Source organism: Aquarana catesbeiana, linkage group LG05 (genome assembly GCF_042186555.1).
Source record: "Aquarana catesbeiana isolate 2022-GZ linkage group LG05, ASM4218655v1, whole genome shotgun sequence".
NCBI classification, from domain to species: domain Eukaryota; kingdom Metazoa; phylum Chordata; class Amphibia; order Anura; family Ranidae; genus Aquarana; species Aquarana catesbeiana.
In genome coordinates this window covers 522,761,702-522,775,195 of record NC_133328.1, presented here as the reverse complement: position 1 = coordinate 522,775,195, position 13,494 = coordinate 522,761,702, and the positions used below count along the sequence as shown (strand labels likewise).

Genomic DNA, 13,494 nt, shown 5'->3' with positions numbered 1-13,494 from the left:
GTGATGTCAGTGGTTGGTAAGGACACAGCAGCTGCAGGCTACTTCTGCTTCCTTAGCAACCATTGAAAGCCAGAAGCTGTCGCATTTGTCCACACCAAAACTTTCAATGAAAAAAAGTAGGGACACTAATGTTCAGACAAAACAAAAGGTTTGTCCCTACGTGATACAAAGATACATTAGGAAAATAGATTTTAAAATAATAATAATACAAGTTGATGTTGATCTCATTACAGCCAGAGACACAGAGCAGAGTAGAGTGTGGGAGAGATACGCAGCAAGTCCCCCTTGCTGAGTACCTCCACCCACTGGACGGAGCCTTCCTGCCTTGTCTTCCTCTCCTGGTGAAGTCAGATTGGGATGCCTCCATTGAACGGATATCCTATTCAAATACAAGCTGTCTTGTAGCTTGCCTCTGGTAAGCGTGTATTACTACAGGTGGTGGATTCTTCACTGGGTGCCATTTGATGAATTTTATCTAATCACCATTGGATACCATTTTGTTTTTTGGGACTTTTTTTCTTACATTGCTATTCACTTCATTATTTTTATTATGTTACTTTATCTGACTCCTCATGATTATATTTATTTAATACTGTCAGATTTGTTGTTTGATATTGTTTGATATATATTTCACAGTATAATATTTCATTTCTGGTTTAGCGCAGTTCATTTTTTTATTTTTTGGAATGATAATACAAGGCTGCAAAATATTTGTAAAAAGGAATAAATTTAGCATTTTTCAGTCAGGTCTGAAAGGTGAATTGGAAAGAACATTGATGAAAAAGTAGTGAAATTTCCATTTCTTTGCTATAAAAAAATGTATATTTATATGACAATTGATTTTCTATTTTAAATCTGATTTTAGTTTTAATTTTTTTTTCAGGAGCTTAAGCTTTCTTGTGATATCAATTCACTGGAAGGTGCCTATTTTTTACCATATACCTATGAGCTGCTAAGCTTATGTCTGAAGAAACAGCCTCCCCCCAAAACACACCAAAATATCTATTGTGTACAGCCAAGCTGTCAGGTATATTCCTAGATCCCGAGCACAGAGGCAAACAGTGCTTTTAACTCTGTAATATTTTTAGCCGCAGATCAGATCCACAAGGTTACTCAAATACACAGGGGCAATCTCCGGCAATAAAATCAACAGCCTGGAATCAACAAAATCTCAACTGGAGTTATCTGTAATCCTAAATTAAATATCCTAAGAGGCATAGGAAACCCATACTGCATAAAGACAGACATCCAAAGGAAATATACCCACATCTGCCCCTGTTGGCAAACATGCCAGTTTATGAAAGACGGTAGCCAGAAGTACTTTGACCGGGGCAAAATTATTGTACACATTCCCATGTGGTAACAAGACATACCAAATGTGCAGAGATCAAACAGCAATTCCAAACTCACAATGGTATCATTACATTGTGGATAAATTCTCTTCTATATATTCAGATGCTGTATACATGACTGCACAAAATACCACTCCAGAGGCATCTACACTGGGGAAATGAAACAAAAAACTGAACCGTCAATTTCAAATAAATGAAAATCAATGTGACACTTTGGTAGGACGTTGTTTCTGCATACTGGGCCATCTCAAAGAATACAAGAAAGTACTTATACTAAAAGGAGAGAGGAAAATCAGAGAGTACAAACCCAATAAAATGTTCACTATATGACAAGGATTAGATTTAGAGACGGGATTTATGACACCTTATGTAATATAGCTGCATGTAGTACTTCTGTTAGTTCAGACTTTTTGACTCTACATCCGAACCTAGTCTCTTGTTCATAACCTGTTTATATTTTCTACTCTTCAGCTTTTATTGATGGCTGAAAAATGGGGCTTGCATGTAATCTTGTAAGCCAGTAAAAGTTCTCACCCAATATTTCTAGCCTTCTCTACCTATGTTGGTTAAAAAATAAATAAACCTAAGCCCCTGTAAAAAAATCCTTGATGCCTATGCCACTCAAAGCCCTTTTTACCCCTCCAGATTATTGGTGACTCAGATGCCTTGTCTGTAGAACCCATCTCTGCTTTGCATCCACAGCGGTCATCCAAAGAAAAGACTGCACACTGATAATGTCATTTCAGTAATGTTTATTCCAACAACCGGCCATGTTTTTAAGGCTTTTTTATTGCTATATAAATTTTCTGGACTTGTGCTTTATCATTCATATGAGATAATTATAGTTTGTTTTTACTCTTTAGTGTTTTATACATTAGCCCTGAAAAAGGGGGAGGCTTTTTTCCCCCCCAAAACATGTTTGCTGTATTTGACGCTCTTAACCATTAAATGTTTCAAAAAAGTATTTAAAGTAAAACAGGCTTTTGTACCAGGCTCCTCTGTACATATTCACACATCTACTATCCAGCGAGCGCTTCCTTGTGTCTGTCAGAGAGGTAGCAGCTTAGGACCAGAATGTTACAGCCAACTGTCTAATGCAAGTCCTTGCCTGTAGCCACTCCACTCTGATGCATTTCACCAGTGCTGTATTTAGGCCTAGGCCGACAAGGCCCAGGCCTAGGGTGGCACTTTGCGGGGGGCAGCAACCCCCCCACGAAAAAAAAAAGCACCTGCATCCTCCTCCCGACTCGCGCATGCAGGGCCGCCATCCGAGGTGTATATCTAAATGACATCGCTATGGGTGCGCGGGGGGGGCGGGGTACTGCACCTGGGTGACACCAGGTAGCAGTTGTAGTGGGTGCAGTCACCCCCCCCATCGGCAAAGCGATGATCACAGGCAGCGGCGCTGTGACAGGGAGAGGAGAGCTGTGTACACAGCGGTTGTGTATTTCCCCCGCTCACCCCCCCTCCTTTCTCCTGTCAGCTGAAAGTTGAACAGGAGAGGAGAGCGGCTCGTTCCCCTAAGCACCGCCTGGCTCTCTGCCCGCTCTTGTCATAGCAGAGAGCCAATCCAAACACACGGGGGATGGGCATTATGGGAAACGTAGTCCCAGAAGATTGACGGCCCCAGTATGTCCACAGACATACTACAGGCTACAGTCCCCCAACATACATGCGCTGGGGGGGGGGAACCTGACCTGGAACCCAGCAAACAGCAGAGTGCTACAGGGGAAGAAAAAGAGAGGACTGTACTGGGGGAGACCAGGCTGTACCCGCACCACCAGATAAAGCCACGTTGTACCCGCACCACCATATAAAGCCATGCTGTACCCGCACCACCAGAGGGGGAGCCACGCTGTACCCGCACCACCAGAGAGGGAGCCACGCTGTACCTGCACCACCAGATAGAGCCACGCTGTACCCACACCACCAGAGAGGGAGCCACGCTGTACCCCCCACCACCAGAGAGGGAGCCACGCTGTACCCGCACCACCAGATAGAGTCACGCTGTACCCGCAACACCAGAGAGGGAGCCACGCTGTACCCGCACCACCGGATAGAGCCACGCTGTACCTGCACCACCATAGAGGGAGCCACGCTGTACCCGTACCACCAGAGAGGGAGCTACGCTGTACCCGCACCACCAGAGAGGGAGCCACGCTGTACCTGCACCAACAGAGAGGGAGCAACGCTGTACCCGTACCACCAGAGAGGGAGCCACGCTGTACCCACACCACCAGAGAGAGAGCCACAGGATCACTGTTGCGGTATCGCTGGGTCTGGTAAGAGGGCCTGTTGGCCATTATCCATTACTGTTCCTACGGACTGAGCCGTGCCTAACCTGCTATTCTCTAGGCCTTATTAACCACCACAACAACCCTCTCTGTCCTCCTCCCCCGACATCCCTCTGTCTTCCTCAGATGAAGATGGCAGGGCGGGTCTTAAAAAGGAAGGGGTGTGGCCTTGACAGGAAGGGGTGGGTCATATTTAAATTAGGGGGTGCCCAAGTTTAGTCAGGCCTAGGGCAGCACAAAACCTAAATACACCACTGCATTTCACCCCTATTGGGTTTAGTGGTAGAGGTCCCTATGCCTATGTATTTATAAACTGACTGCTTAGTCAAGAAAAAAAAAAAAGGTTTGTTGGTAAGGTTGGTGCACATCCCCATGTTTTTATAATTGAAAAATCATTTTTGCAATGTTTCAATGCAGTTGTAACACTGACATTTTATTCCTGATTACTGTATATTTGTCAGGGCTGGGCTCAGTCCTTCCTTCTCTGAGCTGGCCGCTCAGCTGTCGGCTAATTGCCAGCTCCTCTCTCTCCACAGTGACTCGGCTGTTGATGATCTGCTCATCAGTCCTGCATACTTAAAGCTGTCCAGCTCACTTCACCTCTGCCTTCGCCTTTGGTCACATCTCTGAGACTTTCTCCTGCGTTCCTGTTGAAGACTTGCTAGGCTGACGTCCCTTCTGGCTCCTGATCCTGCTTGCTGTACTACTACGTTGATCTCTGGCTCTCTGACATTGGCATTGGCTGATTACCTGATCTGGTTACTGAACTCTGGCTATGTATTGCCTACGCTTACTCTGTTTACCCTTTTATTATTATTAAACAAGTGTGATTAATTGTACATCTGTCTTGTTCTGATTCATGGTTTCTGACAATATTATTTCAACCTAGACATGTCTATATATGACAAGTTGTACTAGAATTATACAGTATATTGGCTTTCCTTGTAGTAATCAATCATTTTACTTATATCATTCAGTAAATAACTCTGTTTATGGTAATTTGTGCATCCTTTTATGATACTTAAAAACTGATTAATTTGTAATTGTTCATATCTAACAGCTGGCAACTTTGCATTGCCTGTGAAAAATATAGGTTTGGAATCATGGAAGTAAATAATTAATTTGTAGTTAGTTCCATATGTTTTTATGTATTTTAATGTAGTTTGCCGCAAAAACTACAGTGCCTTGCAAAAGTATTCACCCCCCTTGGCATTTTTCGTGTTTTGTTGCCTCACAACCTGGAATTAACATGGATTGTTTGAGGATTTGCATCATTTAATTTACAGAACATGCCCACAACTTTGAAGATTTTTTTTTTTAATGTGAAACAAACAACAAATAGGACAAAATAACAGAAAAAGTAAATGTGCATAACTATTCACCCCCCTAAAGTCAATACTTTGTAGAGCCACCTTTTGCGGCTATCACAGCTCCAAGTCACTTTGTATAAGTCTCTATGAGCTTGCCACATCTTACCACTGGGGATTTTGCCCATTCCTTCTTGCAAAACTGCTCCAGCCCCTTCAAGTTTAATGGTTTGCGCTTTTGAACAGCAATCTTTAAGTCTGACCACAGATTTTCTATTGGATTGAGGTCTGGGCTTTGACTAGGCCATTCCAACACATTTACGTGTTTCCCCTTAAACCACTCAAGTGTTGCTTTAGCAGTGTTTTTGGGGTCATTGTCCTGCTGGATAGTGAACCTCCGTCCTAGCCTCAAAACACACACAGAGTGGTACAGGTTTTGCTCAAGAATATCCCTGTATTTAGCACCATCCATCTTTCCCTCAACCCTGACCAGTTTCCCAGTCCCGACTGCTGAAAAACATCCCCACAGCATGATGCTGCCACCACCATGTTTCACCGTGGGGATGGTGTTCTTTGGGTGATGTGATGTGTTGGGTTTGCGCCAGACATAGCGTTTTCTTTGATGGCCAAAAAGTTCAATTTCAGTCTAATCAGACCAGAGCACCTTCCTCCATACATTTTGGGAGTCTCTCACATGCCTTTTCACAAACTCAAAACGTGCCATTTTGTTTTTTGCTGAAAGTAATGGCTTTTTTCTGGCCACTCTGCCATAAAGTCCAACACTATGGAGCGTACGGCTTATTGTCATCCTATGTACAGATACTCCAGTCTCTACTGTGGAACTCTGGAGCTCCTCCAGGGTTACCTTAGGTCTCTGTGCTGCCTCTCTGATTAATGCCCTCCTTGCCCGGTCCATGAGTTTTTGTGTGCGGCCGTCTCTTCGCAGGTTTGCTGTTGTGCCATGTTCTTTCCATTTGGTTATGATAGATTTGATGGTGCTCTTAGGGATCATCAAAGATTTGGATATTTTTTTATAACCTAACCCTGACTCGTACTTCTCAACAACAGTGTCCCTTACTTGTTTGGAGAGTTCCTTGGTCTTCATGGCAGTGTTTGGTTAGTGGTGCCTCTTGCATAGGTGTTGCAGCCTCTGGGGCCTTTCAAAAAGGTGTGTTTATATGTAATGACAGATCATGTGACACTTAGATTGCACACAGGTGGGCATCATTTCACTAATTATGTGACTTCTGAAGGTAATTGGTTGCACCAGAGCTTTTTATGGGCTTCATAACAAAGGGGGTGATATCATACGCACATGCCAATTATCAGTTTTTTTTTATTTCTGAAAAAAAAAAATAATTATTATTATTAAATAACTATTCTGAAAAATAGTTGTATGTATGTATTTTTCTAATTTTATTTCAACAACTTAGACTATTGTGTTCTGATCCATCACATATAATTCAGATTAAAAAAACATTGATATTCATGTGGCCATGCTTCAGTACACACCCAGAAGAACTTGCCAGTCAGTGTACATGTGCAGGTGTGCATTTGTGCGGGATTAAAGTCTTGCTTTATTGAAATCAGAACACATTTAAATCTAGTAGTGTGTAAAATAAAAGGATTTATAGAAGTAGAATAATATTTTTAAGAGTAAAAAGAAGTCCTCAAGAATACATTATTGGGTTACTAACAATAACAAATGTGTGCCTTATTAGAAGTATCTAGTAGCAACAGGGCAAAACAGAAAATAAAGTCTACAGCAATGTAGATTTTAATCACAGCCTGCTATCTCTTTATGCAGCAAAGGTGTTGTCTATTACTCCTAAGAAATAAGGATTAAGAAATAAGGAATAAGAAAATAAGGTTTTCTCTGCTCTGCTATTAACTGAAATTTCCTGCTGGGTAATAAATCAGATCCACTGCTCTCTCACTGCAGTCTTGCACAGAGGAATCCAAGATCCCTGCATCCATACACTGTCAGTGCAGCCACATTTTCAGTAGTGCATCCACTCTCAAGCTCCCTCCTTGGTCATGTCCAAAGTCCTTCAGTTCAAACTCACTGCAAGTGGAATCAAAGCAGGGTCTAGGAACTAGGGATGAGCCCGATGGGCGAGTACCGAACTTTATGGGGCTTTTGCGGCAAATTCGAGCGTTGTGGAATGCCCCATAACGCACTGCGAGATTGATGCACTGCATTGATATCTGATGATTGGCCAAAGCATGCACCTGACCTGTATGCTTTGTCCAATCACAGTGCACTCTGCTTCAAGAGCCATGACTGGCCAAAGGCAGAGTGCCTTTAGCCAATCATGGGTAAGGGGCTGAATCCACACCCCACACTATATAAGGCTGCTTACACGGCGGCCGTATATAGTGTAATGAATGTGACGTAACCAAGTGACCCCTTCTGAAGTCATGTGCCATCAGAGGGGGGCCTCGTCCTTGCCTATATAACAGCTGTCACAGCGAAAAGACAGCAGTCGGTGGGACGCCTCCCATGGAGGCAGAGTATTTTCATTTTTTTTTCTATTTTTCTGGTCCGTCGGCACCATTATTGAAGATGGATGGACATCGCGGGGCACTTTTTTTTTTCCTTTTTCAATAAAGTAATTGTCAAAAACTGTGTATTGTGGTTTTTACTTTTTGACACTTTTTTTGGTGAATGGGTAGGGGTACAATGTACCCAATACCCATTCTCATAGGGGGCCGGGTTCTGGGGGCCCCCTCTTAAAGGGGGCTTCCAGATTCCGATAAGCCCTCTGCCTGCAGACCCCCACAACCAATGGCCAGGGTCCCCCAAAGGACCCCAAAGCACCCTCCCTATATTGAGGGCAAGCGGCCTGGTATGATTCAGGAGTGGGGGCGCTTGGTCGTTCTCCCCTTTCATGGCCTGCCAGGCTGCTTGCTCGGATTAGAGTCTGGTATGAATTTTGGGGGGGCCCCATGCTATTTTTTTTTTAATTTTGGCGTGGAGTTCCCCTTAATATCCATACCAGACCCAGACTGGGGGGGGACCCAGGCCAATTTTTTCATTGAATGTTATCTATATTGCCAGGAGCCAGCAATACATTACAGCCGCAAGCAATTTTAAATGACATTTTTTCCTTTAGAAATGTAATTTTGCTGCAGCACAGTAAAACACACCAGAAAGATGCACCACTTTTCAGGCAGACTTAGGGGATCCCCCAGACACAATATTTAAAGGAATATTTCATTTTTATTGTTTCACTTTAAGCATTATTAAAATCACTGCTCCTGAAAAAACAGGCGTTTTAAAAACTTTTTTTGCATTGATACATGTCCCCTTGGGCAGTACCCAGGTCCCCAAACACTTTGGCAATAACTTGCATATAAGCCTTTAAAATGATTTTTCACATTCGTGTCCAATAGACTTTAACGGTGTTCACATGTTCGCACAAATTATTTGCCTGTTCGCATGCTCTGGTGCGAACCGGGGGTGTTCGGCTCATCCCTACTAGGAACCTGAAAATGTTAATATAATCACATTCAGATTACAATTAAAGATGTCATATCCATATCTCGACCCAGGTTTCCTCAAAAAAGACTTTTTTTACAGACACACAAGTGGACATCACTTAAATACACATACCATACAAACCACCCATCCTTAAAAACATTTACAGCTATATAAATGATATACATATATAACCAATTAACACTTAAAAATATGACGTTTAAACAACTAAGAGTCTGTCAGCTATTGTGATATCCCGTACCATTTATTCATCTCTAATAAAAAAATTTTAAGCCTATGTCAATATTAACCCTTTTGATTGTACAGTTCTCATTTGCAAAATCCATTCCATTTCCATTTATTTTTCTGAGAGTTTTTTTTTAACAATGTTACCCCCTTTCCGATTTTGGTGGACTTCATCTACAGCAATAACTCATAGACAACCCCCCCCCCGTATGAGGTTTTTGACTTTCTTCCAGTTCTATCAATACATTGGAGCCCACAAGGTCACTCTGCTAAATATACCACCTTGACAGAAATGCAATCTAGATGTGTATAAATATTTTAGTCCTTCCCAGTCAAATGAGAATGGACACCATTATATTTCTGATGGCCGAATATTACAAACTTGACATCTTCTTCTGTTTAACATGGAAATGAACCTTTTAAGTTAGTCTTTTTTCACGGTGGATGTTTTTAACCCCAAGAAAACTATAAACCAACCTATCCTTCTAAAGAAGCGTTTTGGTTGCTCAGGGAGATTAATAAAAAAATTTTAACATTGTCATTTCATTTTTTTTTCACTCTTAGGCTATCACTTATATAATCTGTGAAGAAAGCAAAATCAAACTCTGATGGTATATTTGTATTAGTATTTTTATTAGTTTTCACCAGTCTACTATGCCTCCCCTCTTATAAGACTTCCTGCACCTCCTTCTCTAATCCTTCTAGCTCATATTCTTTCTCAGTTAGATCTTTTTTGATCTTATTTGCCTGTTCTAAAATTCCTTATCAGTAGTAGTTTCTTCCAAGTCTATATAGTTGACTTTTAGGAATACCATTTAATCATGGTTTGTAATGGCAGCTCCTTTTATGAATGAAAGAGTTTCAGTCAGAAGGTTCATAAAAGGTGCACAAACGAAGTGTGTGCTCATCTACATATACGTATGTTTAAATCAAAGAAGTGGATTTTTTACTTGACTGCACTGGGTTTCAAAAATTGAATTACAGTAATTTTTATTAATGCAGTTTATAAATTCCTTTAAAATTGTTGTATTTCCTTGCCAAAAAAAGAGACAGCTATCTATGACTCTTCTCTAAATCAGTACAGTTAAATAGACCTCTAAAATATTACTCTTTCCACTTACTTACAAAAGGGTTTATAAAATGTAACCCTCTGTCAGGGCTGGCTTCTAGCAGCTCTTCTCAGTGGTCAAAGCTGCTCAGCTCTCAGGTAATTACCAGCCACTCATTGTTTCCACAGTGACTCACCCGGTTACCATTACCTGACTCATTAGTCCTGCCTACAGCCAGCCCCATTTAAACTGCCTTGCTCATTTCTTCTGTGCCTTCCCTTGGTCAACATATCCAGTGTGTTTCTGCTGTGTTCTTTTTTTGGCTTTGCCTGGCTGACGTTTCTTCTGGTCCCTGATCCCGATCTTTGGCTTCTGACAACACAGACTTCTGGCTCCCTGACTCCGGCTCGTCTGTTTACCTGTTTTGGCTTCCTAACCTTGGCTTCTGTTTTTGACAAAGTTCCTGATCTGTATTATCTTACTATTATAGGTGTGATTTTTACTGCATTTTCTGTCTCTGCCTTGTTCATGGTCCCTGACACCTTCATAATGGAGCCAACCACCTACCCTTGAAAAAGGTCCGATTATAACAAAACATTTACATAGGGAGACATTAATTAATACTATTATAAACTCTTTCTGATACAATTTTACGTCATAAAAAATTTACTTCATAATATATTTAAAAATTCTTAAAGCACATCTCTACCTTTATTCAGTCAAATAACTGTGCAAAAGGATCTTATGTCAAACAGTACAAGGAAAAATGTCTTCTTCCCATTAAAAATCTTCTACTCTTTTGATTTTGTCAAGGGAGCCCTCTATATACAAGTGTAACTCGTTGACCATGAGTTGCAAAAAGGTATCAGTGTACTTCCCTATACTAGTCATAGAATGTATTTCACATGTGGTTGGGTACCCACTGGGATTTTAGTGTTTTTATGAGTTTTCTGGAGAATATATCTTTATATATATATATATATATATATATATATATATATATATATATATATATATATGAGGTACGACTGAATATCTTTAAATATTTAACATTTTGGGTCATTGTTCCCCTAATTTTTCCTATTTTTTAAATGCCCTCCAATTCTTTACTATCAACTTCAATTGGGTAAGCCTGATATTTATGTGGGGATTTTAAGAGAAGTCTCTCTGGGGACTGTTCTTCTAATGTTGATATGAATCTTTTTACTACTAAAAATTTACTACTTAAAATTCTCTCCTCGGATGACCTCATTTTTTTTTATTATTCGGATATCGGGTTTAGTGCAGTGTTTAATTCTTTATTGATGTTTTTGTCTTACTATTTTCTTTGGTTTCTATAATTTGTAAATTTGTTTAATTTGAAAATCATCTCTACCCTTACAATATTTTTTTCTGCTTCATCTTTCACTTCTTTATTATTTCTTATGATAGCTTCCTGACATTAACCCATTCAGTATATTTTAATTCACCCTTAATATATTCATTCCACCTAAAATCATCAGGTTGTGCTCACAGCATTTCAAATCTGTGCAACTGCAGCATTCACCCCTCTGGAAGAGGGGAAAGATGCTGAACTCACGGGACTGGCAAGATACTGGAGGGTGGGGGAGGGTGGGGGAAGATGGGTAAATCGTGCTGTTCTACTTAAAATAAAATGCATATAATTAAGCACACCATGCTCTCCACTTCAGATCCAACTGTGTATGTTTGGGGGTGTGAGTAGACCTCTGGGGCGTGAGTAGACCTTTAAACGCAAAACTGTGTGAATGTAAATTTGTTTCCTTTGAAGACTTTTTTGTCTTTTAAAGATGCTTGTACACATTGCTAATTTCCTGGTTGCCTCTGATATCAAAACTATCTCAATCACTGATCCAGAGCAAGTGTCATGGTTATACAGTCACCTTTAGAGGTCAGCCACTCTCATCTGACTGCTTATATAATCTTCCCTCAGCATAGCTCCACCTCAGCCTCTAATTATGGAGACTATATTAACCTGTGCATTGCAAGCCAACCTTGCTGATTAACCAGTGTGTGTTAGCTTTCGTGTGTACTTGCTGTGTTTCCTACGTTTGATTCCAGTTACCGATCTTGGCCTGTTCTCGACTATCCCTGTCTGCTTGTGACCATGACCTTTGGCGTGTTATGTTTATCCTTGTCTGCTAGTCGCCTGACATTTGGCTTCTCCCTTTACTATCCTTGTTGTTCCAGCATGCTGCCTCCTTCCCCTTCTCCTGTAGTCTACCGTGAGCATGAGTGTGAGACCCTGGGGGCCGCGACCTGGAGCCAGACTGCAGCGCAGTCCATCCTCACCACTAGAGGCTCTGGTGAACACCTGCTGGTTCTTAGACTCCGCACCCTGGGGAATCTATGTTCTACCTCCCAGTGGGATCTGTGTTAGTGATCCAGTAGACCTTCTTCCTGAACCTCCCAGGGTTCAATCCGCAGCAGTCAGTCCTAGGGTCCACTACCTTAGAGGTGCACTCCTGACTCCCATGGAGTGCATCTGTCACCTGGTCTCAGGTGACCTGACAGCAAGCATGCAGCAATTGAAATCAGAACACCTGATCCATACCCTTACTCCCATACCATATTTCAGACCCAGTAACATGTTTGTTTTCAGCTTTAAAGTGTATTACCACTTTTGCTAAATGGCAATTTATTTAAATTGGAATCTAAAATTTGACCACAAATGTGGACACAAGCTCTCAATGAACTCTAGCTGCAGACACTATAGAGAAATACATTTTCACATGTCATAACAGTAACACTGAAATCACAATTCCATTTCAGCCCTCTAACGTAAACAAACAGCAGGTGATGTAAACCTTCTAAAAATGGACTTCAGAGTGTCTGTTTTGATCTTTGAGAATTACTACTGGTAAAAGTAGAACTAATGAAAGAACTTTTTTTTTCATTTTGGATAGAGCAAGGTTATAACCCTCATCAATTTTATTTGTTGCTTTCTGTGTTGCATTTGGGAGATTTCCATTCACTTCCTGTCCTTCCTGTCTCATAGCCGAAACAGAAGTGGGAGAAGATTCCTTCCAAGTCAAGGAATGTTGTCCCTGGGTTCATCAGAACTAGTGTCTCCATTATAATAGTTCCCCATTTCCCCATTATTACTGTTCTGATGACAATCCAAAATATGGGACTTTCTTTAACTTCACACTTGGTAATCTTGGTAAACTCGGAGAGAGCGAATCTCCCAAATGGGGACATAGACAGCAATAAAAACCAGACAAGGTGCTCTAATTTCTCTCCATATATCAAAACTAAAAAAAAGTTTTGCCTTTAGTTATATTTGAAGGGATACAGTCATAATGTAAAATTCCATTATCATGTCCACATTGTTTTTCAATTATTTCCAGCCTCCTCCTATTAATCTGTTCTCTTGATCTCCATTCACAAACAATGTAGTATTCTGCCACTGAATACAAAGTGTTCTGTGAATGGATTTAAGGAAATCCTTTGGTTTACCCTCCCCTCATGCAAACACAGGATGCCTTGTACTCAGTCTCAAAATACAGGGCTTTTTGTGAATGGATGAATAGAGAGGAAGGATAAGAGCAAACAATCAATCAATAATTATGCTGATTTGTAACGCATTTATTATTTCATATATGTACACATGTTCCATCATAGCACAATACAATTGTATATAAAACGTTGATTTGTATACTAAAAACTCTCTAATCCACATCAACATATTGACGTAAAGATGATTCATGTTTGCAAAAAAATCATGTATGTGGTCTAAATGATAAG

The 13,494-nt window shown here is 40.9% G+C and overlaps 1 protein-coding gene across 1 annotated transcript in view; it reads right to left on the bottom strand.

Moving 5' to 3' along the window:
* Positions 1–13,494, bottom strand: part of NKAIN3 (sodium/potassium transporting ATPase interacting 3) — a 650,331-nt gene that overhangs the window by 92,342 nt on the left and 544,495 nt on the right. The gene's annotated exons all lie outside the window — the stretch shown is intronic.